General features: G+C 41.8%; 1 long non-coding RNA gene across 1 annotated transcript; it reads left to right on the top strand.

The window, feature by feature from the left end:
* Positions 1–783: 783 nt before the first annotated feature.
* LOC131519296 (uncharacterized) lies at positions 784–15,107 on the top strand. The gene is made up of 3 exons (XR_009265579.1): positions 784–930; positions 7,784–7,935; positions 14,756–15,107. It is a non-coding gene; the product is annotated as an uncharacterized LOC131519296 (long non-coding RNA).
* Positions 15,108–15,320: the final 213 nt, after the last annotated feature.

Below are 15,320 nucleotides of genomic sequence, written 5' to 3' on the forward strand. Positions count from 1 at the left end.
AGCCCAAGTAGGACACTTAACCAACTGAGCCACCCAGGTGTCCCTCTTGAACTTTTTAAAAAGTTTTTTATTTATTTTTGAGAGTCAGAGAGTGCCAGCAGGAAAGGGGCAGAGAGAGAGAGGGACAGAGGTTCCGAAGCAGGCTCTGCCCTGCCGTGCACCAAACCCTATGCAGCTGAACTCATGAACCAGAAGATCATGACCTGAGCCGAACTCAGTCGCTCAACCCACCAGATGACCCTGAACTTTTTTTTTTCAATGCAAAGTACCTTCTATATCCTAACCCAACATAGGTATATGTAAATGTAGGTATATATATAACTGAAACAAGCATTTCATGAAATAATATGTATCCTTATTATGTGCTATTAAGTTCTATTCTGTTCACTATATGCTGACTAATTTGGATGTAAATTTTAAAAAATTAAAAATAAAATTAAAAAAAAAAGTTCTTTTCTGTTCCAACCTGTTTTTTTAGTGCACAATGTGAAAAAACACTGGCCGAGAAAAATGGGAGAAAGAATGGGCCAGGGAGAGGCAGTAGGGCTGCAGGCAGCAGGAAAGGCCAGTGTGAGGTTACTGGGGGTGCGTTTCATACGTGCCCCGGGGGTCATGGCTGCAGAGTTTCATCCAGTCATGTTCACCTGCAAGGAGGCAGGTGTGGAGCAGGCAGCGAATTAGGTAAGCTAGGATTGGGGTTTTCCAAGCACCTGTGATGAAAGATGAAGCAAGGGGGCTACTGTGATGTCAAAGCATGGAATCCAGGCCAAGTATAGCTGTAAAATGAGGTCATGAGGGAGAGCGAGAGGAGAAAAGCTGGTCAGATCAGTGGACTGAAGGTCTTGCGGGGCTTGGAAAAGTGAGGGCGTCAGACATTGAGCTAGAGAGGCTGTGGTTGTAGAGAAGTGGGTGCTTGAAACGGCAGTTAAGGTAAGAAAATCGGTTTGGTCAACACAGGGCCAGTATGACCGTGGGAGTGAGGACTGAAGTAAGGAAACAGACAAGATCCTGGGAGAAGAGGAGGTTAAGAAACCAAGAGCCCAGGGGCGCCTGGGTGGCGCAGTCGGTTAAGCGTCCGACTTCAGCCAGGTCACGATCTCACGGTCCGTGAGTTCGAGCCCCGCGTCGGGCTCTGGGCTGATGGCTCGGAGCCTGGAGCCTGTTTCCGATTCTGTGTCTCCCTCTCTCTCTGCCCCTCCCCCGTTCATGCTCTGTCTCTCTCTGTCCCAAAAATAAATTAAAAAACGTTGAAAAAAAAATTAAAAAAAAAAAAAAGAAACCAAGAGCCCAGAGTGTTGAAAGGATCATTTATCTGAATACTGAAATAACCAAAAATTGTTACAGGAGTTTTAAGAAGACAATGGCAGTAAGCCAGGAGCTAAAAATATGAAAGAAATGAGGAGGAGGGACGGAAGTGGATGATGAAGAAAGTGGGGGTTGTAGAACAGTTTGATGGTAAGGATTTCAAAGATGGGAGTTTTCAGGGAGTGGAAGGAGAATGGTCGACAGGGCACAGACAGGCCCCTCCAAGCCCCCTGGTAAGAGGGCATGGAGGGAAAGTGAGAGAGGCAGGGAAGCAGGGTCCTCACACAAGAGCCAGCTTTCAACTGAGCGAAAAAGGAAAGAGACTATTCAGAGAAGTAGAGGGCCTAGGAAATCTGCAGATGACAGATTCTGAGCTCCAAGAGCACAGCAAAGTTTTCCAAAATGGGAAGGGGTGAGAAGTGGGCCTGGTTAGCAGGTGTACAGAACCATATGACCATGAGCATCTAGGTCAGTGGCTCGAGGAAGAAAACTGAATAAATAAAATAATTTGATTCAGATACACTGCATTTACACGAATGCCAGGTCTTTTAAACTACATGATAGAGAAAACTGCTTTGATTCTGTTCTCCTTTAGAAGCATGTCACCAGAGTTGACAGTTACATTACATAGTCTACCACCTATGACCTCTCATTCTCTTTTAAACATTTTTTTCTCATTCTTTAACACTCTTTCAGCCAGAAATAAATGCAATAAATTTAACAATCTAGGTGAATTTCACAGAGAGGAGAAACTTTTCACTTAACACTGACTCAAAGACCAAATGATTTAAATTTTCTATTATTAGGAAGTTGTTAATCAAACAAACAAATGCCAAACGAAAAAGGCTGAAGTCTGGCGCCAATTCGTATGTATCAGAGAAAAATCTAAACATATGACGGGTTCCCGTAGAACCACCTAATATTCACGGGAGGATATAGATGCATTCATTCCCGAATTTTCCAATTCTTCTGTCATATACTGTCAACAAATGCAACATGGGCTCCACCAACTGGACACTTCATATTACTTCAGTGTTACCCTTTAACATTGGAAAACAGTTTTCATTCATTCAATATTATTATTTATTGGGAAATATTATTTATTGATTGTCTTCTATGTTCCAGGTACTCTTCTAGATCCCTGAGATACAATAGTAAACACAAAAGATATTAAAAAACTCTGTCTTGATGAAGACTATATTTTAGTGTATAACATTTCTTATTTTGTCCACCACAATAAACTACAGGCCAAATCTGTTTAATGGATACCTTGGATAAGGCTGAACCTTCAGACTTTTAGAATTTGATGAATAAAAGCCACAAGGGCCTTTTAATTAAAAGTTAGCAAAAGTCAGGTCACCTGGGTGGCTCAGTCGGTTAAGAGTCCAACTCTTGCTTTCGGTTCAGGTCATGATCTCACTGTTCGTGAGCTCAACCCCCACATCAGGCTCTGCACTGACAGTTGGAAGCCTGCCTGGGATTTTCTCTCCCTCTTTCTGTTCCTCCCCTACTTGTGCCCCTCTCTCTTACAAAAAAAAAATTAAGTTACCAAAAGTTTTTTGTTTTTTTGGAAACAGAAACATTAACTCACCTCAAAGCAAAGTGTTCTATATGGCAACAAAAACACACATCCTGTGTACCCACTATCTCTTGCATTCTTTTTATACAGTTTTATGAACTTACTATATATTCATCATTTTAAAAATTTTAGGTATTTTCACTTTGCAAAATGGTATCATGCTGTATGTGATTGGGGGATGACTTCCTTTTTCGTTTCATGTTATACTGCTAAAATTATTTATGGTGCAAATGTGCCATAGTTCATTTCATCCTTCCACTGATGAGCATTTAGGTCCTTTCCAGGTTTTTCTTTAAAAAAACTTTTTTTACTGTTTTTATTTATTTTTGAGACAGAGGGAGACAGAGCATGAGCAGGGGAGGGGCAGAGAGAGAGTGAGACACAGAATCTGAAGCAGGCTCCAGGCTCTGAGCTGTCAGCACAGAGCCCGACGTGAAGCTTGAACTCACGGACTGCGAGATCATGACCTGAGCTGAAGTCACACACTTCACCGATGGAACCACCCAGGCGCCCCTCCAGGTTCTTCTTATTGTAAATAGTAGTGCCATGAGCATACTGTACATGTTCCAAGGTTATGTATTAGTGATGTTCTTAGCTATACACCTTTTGTGGAATTGCTGAGTCACAGGGTATGTAAATGTTCAACATTTGGAGATAATGATGAGCTGTTGTTTAGAGTGACGGCAACAAATTATGTTCCCTCCAGCCATTTATAATGGATCATTTGAAACTAAATCCTTGATATTTACAGATTTTTTTTAATCTACAGATTTTTAAATTTGACAGTTAAACAGATACAAAATGGTGCCTCACTGTGGTCTTGATCAGCACCATTAATGAGGCCAAATATGTAGGTCATCATGGCCTTATAAGCCACATATAAATTCTCTTGGGTGCAACGTTTCTTTGTTTTCCTCCATTCTTATGTTATGTCATGTATGCTTTCCTTTTTATTTGTAGAAATTCCCAACTTCATCTTTAATTCTTTATTTTAAAATAATTTAAACTTACAGAAAAGTTGAGAGAAAAATATAAAGCATTTCTATCCATATTCTTCACCCACCCCATAGCTGTTAACATTCTATCATTTACGTTATTCTCATTTTCTTCTCTGTCCTCGTGTATATATGTGTGTGTGTGTGTGTGTGTGTGTGTGTGATCTTTTTCTCTGAACCATTTCAGAGAGTAACTTTCAAAAAACCCATTATTCATCAATACTTTAGTATGCATTTCTTTTTTTTTTTTTAATTTTTTTATACATTTATTTATTATTGAGAGGCATTGAGAGACAGAGCATGAACATGGGAGGGGCAGAGAGAGGAGGAGACACAGAATCTGAAGCGGACTCCAGGCTCTGAGCTGTCAGCACAGAGCCTGATGCAGGGATCGAACTCACAAACCCCAAGATCATGACCTGAGCCGAAGTCAGACGCTTAACCGACTGAGCCACCCAGGCACCCCAGTATGCATTTCTTAAAAACAAATATAGTCTCCTACACAACAACCACTGAAACTGAGAGGATAGCATTACTATAACACCACCACCAAAACCACACACTCCATTTAAATTTTGCTAGTTGTGCCAACAGTGTCTTTCATGCTGCATGTTGTTGTTGTGTCTCCTTAGCCTCTGATCTGGAACAGTTCCTCAGTCTTTTGTCTTTCATGACCTTGACACTTCTGAGAAGTACAGGCCAGTTGCTTTCTAGAATGTCCTTCATTTTGGATCTGTCTAGTGTTTCCTCACAATTACCTCTAGGTTATACATTTGGGGCCAGGAGACCACAGAAGTGATTCTGTGTCATTCTCAGTGCATCCTATATAGAGGTACATGATGTTGATTTGTCACATTATTGGTGAAGTTAACTTTCATTAATTGATGTATTTTGTGTCTGCCAAATTTCTCTCTTATAAATTTATATAAGTATTTTGAACATATAATAATATCTAATCAATAAGCATTTGATGGTACTTTGACACCATGTAGATATCTATTCCACGAGCATCCCTATACTGTCACCTCACTGCCTTAATCATAGCTTCCCATTAAGTTCTGAAACCTGATACTTCAGAAGTATCTTGGCTATTTTTGACCCTTTTCTCTCCCATATAAGTTGTGAAATTAGTTTAGCAAGTTCCATAATTTTGATTGGAATGGTTTTGAACCTATAATTCAAGTTGCAGAGTATTGGCATCTTTATGATGCTGTCTTCCTTCCCATAACATGGTAAGTCTCTCCATTTATTCAGGTTCTCTTTTACATCTCTTAATAAAATTTTTAAATTTTCCACATGGAAATCTTGGAGAAATTCCTGAAAACATTTGAACAACGGGTTTTGAGAGATGGAGAGATGAGATTTGGACAGAAAAAGAAAGGATATAAAAGTATAATCTTCACCTCACACTGGAATCGAGCCTACACTGAACTGGGCTTGGTTCAGCTCAACTTGGAAGTGAATATTGAAGTCACATCTGTACATGAGGAGTATTGAAGATTTATGGTGAAATGTTTGACTTTAGATACTTCAGATAGAGTTGAAGCATCTGCCACTTCCTCCTCTGCTCCTGAGGACCTGAGACCAGTGTTCAGCCTTCCCTCTTGAGAAGTCACTAGACACTAACATGAATAGAGAGACTGTTAAGATCCAGGAGAAACCCAAGAAAGAAGAAGGACCGAGGGCCAGAACCTCTGTTCTTCTATGTGAAAGATCATTGTTCTGTGGAAAAGGATGGCAGCATTGAGCAATGAGGATGGTGGAAGGAAACCATGAGGAGGATTATGGGAGGAAATATTCAAGATATTCAGGATATTCAGGATATTCAGGAAACTAGGCAACATCCAGAAGGAAAGACCCTTGAGTAGGTATTGAGAAAGTGAAGGACCACTGTTCCAGAAATAGACCACTGTCACCAACCCACCCCACTGTGAATTACCAGTCAGAGGGGTATCCCAATCAGCAGGTAGCCACCTAGACCAAGAGATCATAAAGCAAAATCCCCTGGTTTCTGCTACTGACACCAAAGCCAGAGTGGCAAAATAAGATTTATGCAACATGGAAAGGAGATTGGCTAGTAAGTTATAAATTCAATAGTTTAATGGCAGTTTAATATCCCAACAAGATGCAAGAGCACAGCGTCCAAGAGAGTGCTATTCCACGAGGGCCAACACCATGTGGTCCCTCATGATTTGGCTTGATTCAGGTATAGACATCAGAATACTAGGGAAATCAGTGGGCTCATCACCCCATGACACTCTTGAGAGTTGGTCATCAGGAGTTGGTAGTCATTATTCCTGGCAAGAACAGTTCAATAAGATTTGGTGAGCAGATAAAGAGTGTTAACTCATGAAAATCAAAATGCCTACCAATATTCATGCCCTTTGTGAAGATCCACCATGACTAGGTCACAGAAATAAACCAGGGGAGTTCCACGGGCAGGGCCTCACTTACCTCAGAAAACAGTTCTGGTGTCGCTCCCTCCCCAGACAGGTAAACAATCAAAGGTCAAAAATGATTATTTCATTAGCCTGAAATTTTGAAAGTGCTAATAACTTTCCAGTAAAATTTGATAATACATGCTTGAAATGTCAAACATTAAGTCATGTAGCTTTCTGATGAGCTTTTCAACATAATTTAGCTGAAAAATACATGCCAGGTAACTAAATATGTTTGACCAATTACATAAACCAATTAAAGGCTGCCTCAATGGTTTTGCTTTTGAGTGGTTATAGGTCATTTTCTTTGACAGAAATTAGATGTGGAACTAGTTTTCCATGGAGGCAAATTCATGACAGCTCTCCTATACATCTCTACCATAGTTATTACCCTATTCTGCCAGTAACCCACTTTGTAATGTGTGGAAGAATGCAATTTACTTACGTGTTTAGATTTAGAAACTGTCAGTTATGTTATTTAATTTAAGCTTGTCAAACACAACTGCAATACGGAGATATCAATTATAGCAACTATCCTTACCATCAGAAGTTAAACTGAGATATTATAGTCAGTGGGGGTGGGGGTGGGGGAATGTGATTCAAGTAAGGAAAGGAAAAAATAAGAAATCCCAATGAATTTAATCTGCGTAGTTAAAAGATCTGAAATGATTGACAATAGCTCCAACTGATGAAATATTTCCACCTTCTGGTCATCAAATTTTTTGACATTTTGCAATTATTTATGTTTTACAAAATGTGATGTCCATGCATGCAAAGAAATTAAGATGTATTTTCAAACACATTAGAATATATGCTGTATACAAAAGAATATATGCTGTATTATCTCCTTGGACCATGGGTGGGAAAGCTCAGAATATGTAACACATAGGAATCTCACTTGAGACCTTTATCTTTAGCTTAATAAATTCAGCTAATAACCTTTGTATACCACTATTCACACACACACACACATACACATACACACACACACACACGCACACACACTTTAAACATTTCAAGGCTTAGAAAGTATACTATATATACTGAGCTTGGATAAAGTTGGATAGGCAAAGGTTGCTTTATTTTCATTTACCCAAAGGCACTTTCCTTTAGTAGGCAACTTACAATTCTGATTTCATATTGTTCCATTTTCAGAGGCTTCCATTTGCTCTTTCGTGAAACAAATAAAAATGTTCTATGACCCAGGTGCCTGTGTGACTCAGTTAAGTCTCTGACTCTTGATTTTGGTTCAGGTCATAATCAGGTTCAAGCCCAGTGTTGGGCTCTGCACTGACAGTGGTGTGGAGCCTGCTTGGGATTCTCTGTCTCTGTCTCTCTCTGGCCCTCCCCTGCTCTCACACACTAGCTCTGTCTCAAGATAAATAAACTTAAAAAAAATTTTCTATGGCTTCCAACTTCCCATTTAACCACCACATTCTTCCCTCCATGTCTGTCATCTTACGCAGGTTCATGGTGAAAAAGAGCAGGGACAACCTGGGATCAAACCCCAGCTCGGCTGCTGCTTAGCTGAGTGGTGCCTGTACCTCGCTTTCCTCTCCATGTATCCATCTTTCAGAGTGGTCGTGTGGATATAAAATACTATATGTACAGAACACTAGTAAGTACAGCTATTCTCTTCATCACATGAGTGCTGTCCTCTGTGGATGTAATGCTGCCTCTCTCCAGCTGTATTGTTTTCCTTGCTAACTAAACAATTTGGCCTTTCCTTCTGACATGTTGCTCTCACAACCCATTTACATTTGCTATGTGACCAAATATGCCATGAGGCTCTTTATTTTAAATTAGTAATTCTCCTTAATTGTTTCATATGCGACCTGAATTTTATTTTATTTATTTTTAATTAAAATTTTTTATTAAATTTTTAACTTAAAAAAAAATTTAATTTTCTTTTATCATTAAAAAAAAATTTTTAATGTTCATTTATTCTTGAGAGAGAGAGAGAGAGCATGAGTGAGGGAGGGGCAGAGAGAGGGAGACACAGAACCCGAAGCAGGCTCCAAACTCCGAGCTGTCAGCACAGAGCCCGACGCAGGGCCCGAACCCATGAACTGGGGTCCGAACCCACGAACCGTGAGATCATGACCTGAGCTGAAGTAGGATGCTTAACTGAATGAGCCACCCAGGTGCTTCTTTTTTAATTTTTTTCTATGATGCTAAAGGGTACAGACCATGTTTTCGATTTGTTTGGTTGTATTCTTTCATTGAAACATAGGTGATGGTGAGATGTGCTCTGTGTGTGAGGTAGGCAAAACTTATATTCTGTCATGTGTCTGTGCTATTAATGGAGAATATTCAATTCTACTGTAGCCAACAGGAAAAAGCTAGTAGCATGGATAAGACTCATACGATGTGTTAAATAACAATAGCAAGTAAACAAGTGGCTTGCAAGACATGAGTAGAATTCAAGAGATGTGCTGTTAAGAATTCGAAAGATAAGCTTTCGGGCTGGCAATCTGGAAGACACGTTAAAGACAGAGTGAATGAAATACATAATTTTTAAAAAATATTTACTTTTGAAAGAGAGAGAGAGCACATGCGCACAAACAGGGGAAGGCTAGAAAAAAGTGGGGGTGGGGTGGGGGAAGAGGATCCAAAGCAGGCTCTGTGCTGACATCAGAGACCACGATGCAGGGTGTGAACTCACAAACTGGGAGATCGTGACCTGAGCCGAAGTCGGACACTTAACCGACAGAACAACCCGGGCACCCCCGTGATATTTTAAAAGACAGACTCAAGAGTGTTTACTCATAAAGAGAAAATAAGGGAAGGACCAAAGCAAAAGGTACAAACCAAGCCCCCTTCAGACTGACACATGTCATGTCTAAATTGGTCGGCCATTGGGAACCCATGGTGGCTTTGCATATACTCTCCCTAAGAGATAAAGGTCACAGCTGTGCAGCAAATGAGTGAGTGAACTACAGCTGTGGCCAGGCATCCTGGCCACTGTGTGTCGACTCCAGACACTTTGAGCTCGCTAAGCCCCCTTGTTCCAACTCGGCGCCAGTCTTTGGAATCACCCCATGATGAGAATTGATGCCACAGAGTTGAGAAGCACTGGGATAAAGAAAGGAGAGAAGGAAAGGGAAAGGACACTGAAAGAACTGTGTGATACGGGATTCAGTCGTGTGGTCCTTCTACTCTATCCTAGGTGTATAAACTTACCCCAGATCTCTTTTCCTTGCTACTGGGTAGACGTTTTATATTGATCCAATAACCCCTGTAACGTGAGCACTTGATTTAGTCTGTGAGACTTTCTGCTCTGGCCCCTGGGAGTGTCTGGCTGGAGTGCACTAGAGCTCCATTACAGCCTCCGAGTAGTTTCCCACATGACATATTTTCCTTGGCACCAGACTTTCTTTTCAGAGACGAACCTGTTGGTATTCCTCTACAAATCCATCAAATTGGTATTATGTTGCACAAGAGAGCAATAAAAGGGGCGCCTGGGTGGCGCAGTCGGTTAAGCGTCCGACTTCAGCCAGGTCACGATCTCGCGGTCCGTGAGTTCGAGCCCCGCGTCGGGCTCTGGGCTGATGGCTCGGAGCCTGGAGCCTGTTTCCAATTCTGTGTCTTCCTCTCTCTCTGCCCCTCCCCCGTTCATGCTCTGTCTCTCTCTGTCCCAAAAATAAATAAAAAATGTTGAAAAAAAAATTAAAAAAAAAAAAAGAGAGCAATAAAAGCTTTTTCCTTGCATTTTTCTGGTGAAAGAAGCTCGATACCTTGTTAATGTTTGAAGAACTAGTAATTTCACATGAAATTGCAGCCTTTCCTTCCAAGCGATTGCTACCAGCTACATTTCCTGCTGCTTCCTGGTCTCCTTTTATTTTATCATCACGGGGTTTGGGGTTGTTTGCAGGTTTGTTTGTTTTTTTTTTAATAATTCTCAGCACACCAGTGGTGGCCATTATCCTGTCTAGGCTAGAGACAGAGCCACCCCCAAAATCAGCAGAAACCCAAGTTCATACGGACAGTGGCTACGGCCAGCACCTGAAGACTGCCCTTGCCCAGCCACATTCTTTTTCTCTCTTCTCCTCCTCCTCCTTCCCTTTTTAGCTTCTTGCATTTTTTACCACAACCCTCTATTTCCCATCTCAGGAACCACATGTAAATCCACTTGAGGCTCTACTCCGAATTATCTCTCTGCTCTAAAAACTGAGGTTTTTTTCACTAGGCCAAGTTTGCCTCCTGGGCCTCCCAGAAAATGAGATCTCCCCTGGGAGATTCTCAGTCCTTTGTGCACCCAAGCCCCTGGCAGACTGGCCCCCCTACTCAGGCAGGGCTATATTAATCTGAATGCCACTGGTAGACAAGTCTTACCTCAAGCACCAACCTCTTACCATACGTTGGTAAAATGAAGTCTTAAGACTCAGGGGGAAAGCCTTGTAACAGGCTTATTCTGTTTGGAGAAGGAGTCAGGGGAAATTGTGGTCATTTTCCCCCCATGTCCTTCTAGTTCCCACGGTCTTACTCCTGGCTCTCTCTGGCAACAAACACCATCTTGTGTTTCCTTCAACAGAGCTTGAAGGAAAATCTCTGGTTCTTCAGAATGAAATAGCTACAAATTTTTTAAAAAGAGAAATCTTTCAGGGCCGCCTGGCTGGCTCAGTCAGTTGAACGTCTGACTTCGGCTCAGGTCATGATCACACAGTTCCTGAGTTTGAGCCCCGCATCACGCTCTGTGCTGACAGCTCAGAGCCTGGAGCCTGCTTTGGATTCTGTGTCTCCCTCTCTCTCTCTGCCCCTCCCCCACTCGCTCTCTCTCAAGAATAAATAAAACATTAAAAAAGAGAGAGAAAGAGACAGAAGTGTTTCTCCTGCTAATACCACCTGCCAGAAAAGGGTGCGGGAGAAACCAGTCATTCCACAATCAACCTGAAGTATAAAGAACCAAGGTTTGCGTTTCTTGTACGAATGTAAAGACAAGCTTTATACTTCCTCCCATCCCTCTGCGTCAGCAACCAACCAACCAACTAATCAACGAGCAAATAAACTGACAAACAACAAATGGCATGCACTGGATCCTGAAACTGGGAAGCCCGGGAGAAGGGAGGCCCTGGACCTGATCTCATAAGCGCTCTGGCTCCGTTTTTCCACCGTCCTCCCGGCTCTCCTCTCTTCTGGGTATGGACTCGGACTTCAGGCTAGCTGCTCTCAGAACAAGATGGCTGCCCCCAGCAACTAGACCTGCAAGCTTCCCTACTTACTTGAAGGGGTTACTTCCTCCTTACTTCCGGAGGAGTAACCCCACTCACTCGGAGAGGGCAGCGCAGGACAAAAGTTGAGAGCTTCACACGGATTGGACCACCCCCTGATAAGGATAAAAACTATGCACTGATTGGCTTCCACCAGGGGTCCCTCAACCAATCCCTGTGGCATGGAAGATGAGATTCCCTGCTAGGGATAGGCAGCTGGAGGTGTAGGCCGTTGCACCAAAACTGAAGGGCTGATCTACAGAAGAAACAGCTGCTTCCCAAAGAAAAATTTGAATACTATTAGGAGGATGAAAGAAAGGGAATGGATGGAGTATAGGCAACAAACCGTGTGTGCTGCACCCACGAGGTAAAATCTTTCACGGCATGTAGGTGCTCCATATATCTCTAATAAATGTGTTGTTTCATGAAATTTTATCAGCTCATTTACCTTAAGTCCACTATGTGCTTAATGAAAGTTATTGAAAGTCACTTATCTCCTGTTGCCTTATGGCAACACTAAGCACTTCAGTGATAAGATGGAGTCAGTTCAGAGACATTAACACAATCCTGCCCCCTGCTCCTCAAATGCAAACTGTTAAGAATGATTATTTAATGTTTTGATTTAACTACTGGCTGTTGAATTCAAAGACCTGCCACTCACTTAAGAACAAGGTATTTCAGCAACTCTCAATACTTTTCTTGCTTAATCTTATTTCCATGCTGTGTTCCTTTCAAAGTTAATTTCCTGCTCTAATGCCACGTGATGCAGCCTTCCCAAATTCATTTCTGAGTGTTTTCCACATTTCAAGCATATTTTTCTATCAGAGCCAGTAGAATCAAAACTCAGGGGATATGGCCTTTTATTGTTTCATTATCATTCAACGAATCTTTCCCAGCAGTCCTCTGGGGTCTCTGCTGTATCTTTTGCCAGCTGCCGAGCAAAGGGTCTCAGTATGTTATTTTGTACTACTACTCTCTGCTCAGTTATAATGCATGGTTGGATCAGAATATCTGCAATTTGAATTCTAGTTCCTTGACTAATTCACCATGTTTACACACATCAAAACTTCTTTCTCTGGAGAGCACGCAGCTAACTTTTAGGATATAGCTTCTGCCTCAATAGTAAAAGCAATGTGATTTCACAACTGGTTCCAGATACATGGTTAGATCCAGTTTTCTCTAAGGTGGCCAAAGGTTTATGATCTCGCCCTTGCAAACAAGACCTGTTTGAACTATAACATCTGACAGGAGCTGATTGCTAATTTCAATTTGTTGTAAGAGCTGGGGTAGAGGTGAGGGGACAGGGATAGAAAATGTGTATTAAAATGTACCTAGAGGGCACGTGCGTGGCTCAGTCGGTTAAGCGTCTGACTCTTGATTTCGGCTCAAAATCATGATCTCGGAGTTTGTGAGTTTAAGCCCACATCAGGCTCTGTGCTGACAGTTCAGAGCCTGCTTGGGATCCTCTCCCTCCCTCTCTCTCTGCCCCTCACCTGTACCCTCACTCTCTTTCTCTCAAAATAAATAAACTTAAATTTTTCTTTAATAAAAATTTTTACTTTTTTTTAGTGTTTATTTATCTTTGAGAGAGACAGAGACAGAGCATGAGTGGCAGAGAAGCAGAGAGCAAGGGAGACACAGAATCCAAAGCGGGCACCAGGTTCTGAGCTGTCAGCACAGAGCCCACACGAGGCTTGAACCCATGAACCGTGAGATCACGACCTGAGCCGAAATCAAGAGTTAGACGTTTAACCACTTAACGGACTGAGCCACCCAGGTGCCCCAGTTGAAGAAATTGTTTAAAATGTAAATTGAGCTATGGCATCCCATGGCTAAATCCCTTCAAAGGCTCACTCGTTCTGCAGCAGTGGTTCTCAGACTGTTCAACTTGCGGACCAGGATAATTTTTCTTTCATATTAGTAACTTACCAATGAAGATGCCAAATTTGCATGCTAAAGAAGAACAACAACAAAAAACCTTCTATCAAAATCCTTTGATAAAAACAAAAGGATAATTTAAAACTACACACGCAATGTAATCCCAGGAAAATGGACAATCACTTCCATTGAATAAATTTAGCTTTGTGGAAAAATTCTACACATCCTCAAAGCAGTGAGAATTTGGCCTCGCATTGGCTCCAGTCTGCAGAGTCTACATGGGCAAGGCATCTGTGAGCAGGCTCCTGACTTCAGCCTCAGCCTCAGCCTCAACCTTCCCAGCCTAAGCTCCAGCAACTCTTCACTGCGCGTAGTTCACCCACCCACCACCACCTTCTCCTTTGCTTAAGCTGCCTGCATGGTTGTGTATAGATGGACTATGCCTCCCACGGCCATGCCACTCCTTTACTTGGCTTTGTGCATCCTGCAGCACTTACAACAGGAGTTCCATCCTTGAGAACCACTTTCTTACTCCTTACATCCTCATCCCTAGAGATGAGTTTAATTCAATAACACCCTGTGCAAATCAGTACCGTTATTCTGAGCATATTTATCTACATTGTGCCTGGCATAATTATCTGCCTTTTCACCTTTCTTCCACTAGATGGCAGTCTAGAAGCCAGTGGCCATGTTGGTGTGTTTTCACTTTCAGGCCCACATTACCGAGCACACTGACTTTCAGTATAACAAGGGCATTCAAAAATGACTAAAAAAGGAAATCAATAGATAGCTATATTTCAAAGAAATATGTGATGAGGAGAAATCTAATTGTGAAGCCATTTTTAATTCTTCGAAAGAAAGGTAACATATAAATTAATTGGTCATATTTCTATTTCAGCCTTCTTGAGGTAGATGGCGCCACCTTACAAAAGTAGGACAGTCACCTTGTGTTTTTTGTTTTTTTGTTTTTTCTTTCCCTCCCACATCTCATTTTACTAACTCAAGAGGTCAGTCAAGTCTCTGCCTATTCCCTCACCCACAGACAGATATCTTGCCACCTGGAAAAATTTAAAGATGGGAAAGTGGTGCTTATTGTTCTAGGAATTTCACGGTCAAAAAAATATTTACAGATGCTAAACAGATTTGTGTGTGTGTGTGTGTGTGTGTGTTAATGCATGCCTAAGTGTAATGCTTATCCCTGAAGAAAGTGTCTTTAAAAACCATCTGACCACAGGATAATTATTATACCCCCGGTAGTAGTTACTGTTAAAACATGTGTGCATTTTGCTGAGAAAGAAAAAGAGGTTCCTTGCCAACACTTCTCCTATCTTTCTTTTTTTACGGCCTCAGAGCTCCACTGTGAAACTGAGGATTTCCAACTCTGCTAGCTGTGTCAGAGCAAGCGAACTGCACTAACGAGCATTGTGCCACAGTATTTCCAGCCCTCACAAATACGAGGGCATACCTGAAGGAAATGACTGAAGGCAAGGGCTCTGGAATCAGATGGCTTGAGTTTAAAGCTGCACTCTTTACTTGCTGGCCAAGTGACCTTGGACAATGTACTGAAATGACGTCTTCCTCAAAAACTGTATCTGGAAAACGGGGACAAATTAGTATGCCATTCATAAGGCTTTTGTGAGGATTCGATGACATAATCTATCCAAAGTATGTAACTTGCAAATGTATTACTTTTGTTACTTGCTCTTTTCCTGTCTCTCCATATGGGACTCCAGCCTCTTGAAAAATTCCACCTGCCACAAACAAATGAAGTGTGATGGCCATTTAGCTGTCCCGAAATTGCCCTCTCTCCTCTGCTCTAACTCCTTGACAACCTATCCAACCCCCTCACCTCCCAGTGTCCTCCAGGTACCTCCAGTGTCATGGGGGAGCCCCTTAGGTGCCAAACCTGATTTGA

This window comes from Neofelis nebulosa, chromosome 8 (genome assembly GCF_028018385.1).
Source record: "Neofelis nebulosa isolate mNeoNeb1 chromosome 8, mNeoNeb1.pri, whole genome shotgun sequence".
In the NCBI taxonomy this organism is placed as follows: domain Eukaryota; kingdom Metazoa; phylum Chordata; class Mammalia; order Carnivora; family Felidae; genus Neofelis; species Neofelis nebulosa.